This window comes from Puma concolor, chromosome A3, assembly GCF_028749965.1.
Source record: "Puma concolor isolate L17-30 chromosome A3, mPumCon1.1.hap2, whole genome shotgun sequence".
Taxonomy (NCBI): Eukaryota; Metazoa; Chordata; class Mammalia; order Carnivora; family Felidae; genus Puma; species Puma concolor.
In genome coordinates this window covers 102,087,174-102,093,173 of record NC_141669.1, presented here as the reverse complement: position 1 = coordinate 102,093,173, position 6,000 = coordinate 102,087,174, and positions in this window count along the sequence as shown.

The window sequence follows — 6,000 nt, the reverse complement described above, 5'->3', positions numbered from 1 at the left end:
TCAGCATATAGCCCGACGCGTGGCTCAAACTCATGAGCCATGAGATCATGACTTGAGCAGACATCAGACGCTTAACTGACTGAGATACCCAGGCGCCCCTCAACTCCGTATTTAGTCACATCAGTCTGGTAGCTTGAAATTGTCATGGTAAGAGTATTTATACTATGGACATCAGCAAACACAACAAATCGGGGCTATTTTTTTGTTTCCAGACAGCTGATTGTTAAACATTTACCTGCATATGACTGCTTAGGTCCCACAAATATTAGGAGGTTTTCCTCCATATCAGCAATTTCACCAGGAAGTTCCTTCTCATGATTCCATCTCCCCTGAGCTCTTGTGAGTGCATTTCCTCTCCATGACCCTCCCAGAATAGAGAAGTAACTCCCCATGGTTGCTTTGCTCTGAGTCCTTTCTCACTCCTTGATTATTCCCTGGTGAGTAGTCCTTGCATTACAGGCCCCTCATTTGAACATCTGAGATGAATTCCTTTTCTTACTGGGACCCTAATACAAGAAGTAAGTGGTAAATCTGTCTCTTACTTTATGCTCACCCTAAGATTCAATGACCATCTCCCTCTCCCCCTCTCCAGTTCTACCTTTAGGATCAGCAGCTGATAAGCTATTTCATTTTTCATCTACCCTGTCCATTTGTCCCTCTTGACCAAACATACCAATGAATGTGTGCTATGGTTTAAGTCTTGATACAGACTTCCAAGACACAGTCCAAAGAGAACTCACCATACCCAGTCATTTTGTTCTTTGGCCACCTTGGTTATTTAAAATACGTGTTAGTGTTGCTTAGTGAGGTTAGTTTTGGAATCCCCAAACATATAAAAAGAATACAAAAGCCAACTGTCACAACTAATTGGAAACATTGCATTTAGTTTTAGAAGGCAAGAGTAATAGAAATCACGTGGGGCTGTTCATCTGTTTGTCTCATCTCTTTAAATTACTTAAAAAATCAAAAGCTCTTGTGGTTTAAACCTGTAATCTTATATCCCTGCATGTCCTGACTTACACATCCAGTAATCACTCCTAATAATCGCCCTGGGCTTAGGACAAGAAGGGCTGTTCTAGGCCCCTACACACTGTGCAGATCATGAGAGCTATCTATTGTCATACAACAGCTTTGAAGTTTGGGATTTTTTTTTTTTTTTTTCGAATTGCCTCTGCTTTTCCAAGCACCTCTGATCACACTGCTTCCCTGAGTTGCATTGCATTATTGACTCTAGACACAACATAACTTTAGTGAGGTTTAATCAAAAAACAACAAAGAGGAACATCTTTTCATTTTCATTAGGTTTTACTAAGCACTCATGTCTTTTTGCTTCAAAGAAAGAAAGAGAAAGAGGGGAAAGAAAGAAAGAAAGAAAGAAAGAAAGAAAGAAAGAAAGAAAGAAAAAGGAAGGAAGGAAGGAAGGAAGGAAGGAAGGAAGGAAGGAAGGAAGGAAGGAAGAGAAAGAAAGAAAGAAAGAAAGAAAGAAAGAAAGAAAGAAAGAAAGAAAGAAAGAAAGAAAGAAAGAAAGAAAAGAAAGAAAGAAACCATTTGGGTTGGTCTACCAAATTGTCCTAATAGGAGGGATGTAATATGATGTAATACTGGTAGATACCTCATAAGTAGGCCATCATAAGAAAAACACATTTTTATAAACAATAATAAATACTATGCAATTTTTAACATTGATCAAGTTCTCAGAGAAGGGAGAGGCTTCCTTTGTAGATACATAGGGAATTTGAGGGTGAGGAAGGAAACTGAACTCAGAATAGCAGAGGCTGGGGGAATGAGGCATCTCTATCTGGCAGGATGGGTGAGGTTATTTGCAGAAACAAACAACTTCAGTCTCAGTGGCTTAAAGCAAGGTTTGTTTTTTACTCATGCTACATGAACAATAGGGGTTGGCTGTTGATATGGCTATCAGAGTGGTGCTGGGAAGGGGGAGGAGCATGTAATAAATTCTATATTAGTTGTTAACATTTCTGTATGGGAGTGACACACATCTCTTCCACTTATATTTCATTGACCAAAAAAAGTCAACGGCCACACATAACTTCACAAGGTATGGGGAAGATCCCTGCCATGTGCCCAGAAAATGGAAGGGCCAGAAATAAGGTGACCAGAACTACTACTCTGGTGACCTGTGAAAGGGAAAGACAGTTGTGAGAATGGCACAAAAGTGCCCATTACCTTTCCTTTTTTCCTGTTTCTTTGTGAGTGAAGAGAACATATATAGTAGATGCCAGAGACTGAAAAACTCCTACAGTTGATCATAATTTAGGGGAAGGAGACACTTCAGAACAAATTTGGAACTTTCCATTTTATGAAAGAAATTTTTGTGTAGTGTTAAATGGCCACACTTGATTATATCAAATAATGTTATTAAAATTTTTTTAATGTTTATTTAATTTTGAGAGAGAGACAGAGACAGAGTCAGAGCATGAGTGGGGGAGGGGCAGAGAGAGATGGAGACAGAATCTGAAGCAGGCTCCAGGCTCTGTGCTGACAGCTCAGTCACAAGCTGTGAGATCATGACCTGAGCCAAAGTCAGACACCTAACCAACTGAGCCACCCAGGCTCTCCTCAAATAATTTTAAATGTATTTTAATAGTGATGAAACATGGCAAGTGAAGATAATGGCTGAAAAGTTTCCCCAGAAAAGCCAAAGCAGGAAGGTCCCTGCGGTGCAGTGGTTTCCAATGCTCTAAGGGACATACGAAGGGAACCCTCCAAGAAAACTCAAGGGGAAATGGAGTGGCAGAGTAAAGTGCAACGTATACATAACTAAGTACTATGAATTGATGAAGAAACATTTATGACTTTCGCATTTTTGTAGTACACTAAAATGGTCCACTGTCAATGTTAGTTCTTGTCCAGGCAGAGACTATGATAACGCATCATGATAAGACATTGTCTTCACATGCGCTTGGGTGGCTCAATTGGTTAAGCGTCTGACTTTACCTTGGGTCATGATCTCGCAGTTCTAGAGTCTGAGCCCCGCGTCAGCCTGCTTCAGATTCTGTCTCCATCTCTCTGCCTCTCCCCTGCTCATGCTCTCTCTCTCTCTCAAATATAAAACAAAACAGGGGCGCCTGGGTGGCGCAGTCGGTTAAGCGTCCGACTTCAGCCAGGTCACGATCTCGCGGTCCGTGAGTTCGAGCCCCGCGTCAGGCTCTGGGCTGATGGCTCAGAGCCTGGAGCCTGCTTCCGATTCTGTGTCTCCCTCTCTCTCTGCCCCTCCCCCGTTCATGCTCTGTCTCTCTCTGTCCCAAAAATAAATAAACGTTGAAAAAAAAAAAAAGAATTAAAAAAAATATATATAAAACAAAACAAAACAAAAATTTAAGACCTTGTCTTCAGTCATGGATGGGATTTTCACCAGGAAAGCAGGGGTCATTACAGTGTGTCTACAGCCTGTAGTTCCACACTGGGCACTTCTCTGAGGCATCTCAGATTCTTGTTGCCTTTCATATGCCTAGTCCACTGCCTCTCCCTTCTTCCACAAAGAGGAAAAAAGAGAACTAACAAGATTAATTCATAAATATTTATGGGTTACCAAAAAATCCAGTAGCATAAAGCCACTGTCGGTGGAGGGGACATCTACTGGATCACTTCTCCAATTCCGTTGTAGAAACTGTTGAGAGAACTGTCTCGTGGCTCCCACTGACCACAGCTGATGGATGAGCAGGGGACACAGGCAGGGGACACAAGCGTGCCCTTAACTTTGGCCAGTCACATTGTTTCTCTGGAAATTTGGAGGTTAACTTATTTAAAGAGGGAAAAAATTTTTTTCTTTGAAACAAATTCAGATTTACAGAAAAGTTGTAATACAGTACAAAGACGTTTGTTTTTCCCTAAATCATATGAGAGTAAGCCGCCGACATGATACCTCATCACCCTTAAACCGTTTAGTGTTTATTTCCCTCAAACAAAGACATTCTTTTGTATGACAAAAATTAAACCATCAAAATCTGGAAATCCACACTGATATCTAGCCACCAGTTAATCCTCAGGCCACCCCAGTTCTATCACAGTCTCAGTAATGTCCTTTATAGCAAAAAGGTCCAGTTCAGAATCATCACATGTCTCTTTATTAGAGATTGGACTATTTAATGAAGTTTGAAAGTAGCATACAGTAAAACAAAGCCATCTAAAAAGGTATCTAGGGAAAAATAAGTCTCCCTTTTCCCCTGGTTTTCAGAGGCAATCTCTGTTACCAGTGTCTCCTGCATACTTACAGTCTATCATACACAGCTTATGTGTGTACATTGGTGAAGTGGGATGTCAAAATTCCTCTTAGCTCAGGAAAAAATAAGATCAGATATAGGAGTTCCTCCTTTAAAAATGTTAGATATCCATTAAGAACTTTATTGATTGCCATCAAGACAAAGGATAAAGAAAGGAAGTTTCCAAGTGAATACATTTTCCCAGGTTTTTTTTTTTTAAAGCCTATTTATTTGTTTTGAGAGGGAGAAAGAGAACACAGGAGCAGGAGAGGGACAGAGAGAGAGGAACAGAAGACATCCCAAGCAGGCTTCGTACTGTCAGCATGGCCTGATGCAGGGCTTGATCCCACATCTTGAGATCATGACCTGAGCCCAAACCAAGAGTCAACTGAGCCATCAAAGTGCACCACATTTCCCCAGATTTTGAATATCAAAGTCATTGACCACTTAGAAAAGACAAAATTTCTTCTCTTGCCAATACTAATATATTGCCAGTTTAAAAATGTATTTTTCTCTTTGTAGAAATTAAGGTTCCTTTGTTGTTTAGTTGTTTAAATGCTTGGGACATCTTTTAGATTATTATATAAATCATAAAATAATAGTGTAAAAATTGCTTTTTAAATTGTATTGGTTGGTATATAAGATTCAAAAGTAAATTTCCTAAGCTGTTTTTTTAAAAATGTTTATTCATTTTGAGACAGTACGAGATGGAGAGGGACAGAGAGAGAGAGAGGGAGAGCGAGAGAAGGAGAGAGAGAATCCAAGAGGGCTACACACTGTCAGCACAGAGCCCAATGCAGGGCTCAAACTCACAAACAATGAAATCATAGCCTGAGTCAAAATCGACAGTGGGATGTTTAACTGACGGAGCCACACATGTGCCCTTCCTAAGCTGTTTTTAATATTACACTGTATGCAATCATATAAATGTTTAATTTATCTTCATTTTAATGGTGCTGTGAGGAAAAATTTAAAATTCATTTCTGAATCTTAAACAGAAGACAAAAACCTTTAGGGCACCTGTGTAGCTCAGTCATTAAAGCATCTGACTTCAGCTCAGGACATCATCTCACAGTTTGGAAGTTCCAGTCCTTCATTGGGTGAACTTGAGCCCCACTTCAGGTAAAACACAAGCCCCACTTCAGGTGAGCCCTGCTTCTCTCTCTCTCCCTCCCTCTCTCTCTTTCTGCCCCTCACTCACCTGCACCCTCTCTCAAAAAAAAAAAAAAAAAAAAGACAAAAAACTTTTTTTCAGTAACATAAAATATGAGCCTGTAACTTAAAACATGGAAACCCTGATGTGGTCATCTTATTCCACTTCCCGATGGGCTAAAGAGAGAGGTGTATAGGCAGCAATATGAGCAAAATAAGATGAATTGAAGAAAACAGGGATGAACAAAAGAGAGTTTCTGAGGACATTCTGGTTCCTGCTCCCAGCCTCTTCCTGAGATTTGCCTTTGGATTCTGTGCTATGAGATCCCACAGGACCCTTATAATAAATATCCACTCTCAGTCTTTTAAAATTGTTGCTTAAGCTAGTTTGAGTTGGTTTCTGTTACATGCAACATTCCTGAGGCATAGGGGAGTGGAATGGATAGGGCAATAGAGGGTCACTTGAATGCAAAGAAATCTGAAGGAACACAACAATTACTGGATGGTTTCTGATATTGCTTGGGCTCTCCAAAAGAATCCTAAGGTTGTCCTCGAACAAGTTCAGGTAGCAGACCCAAATGGAAGAAGATAGGTACTCATAGTTGTTTTCAAAATTTTTCTTTCA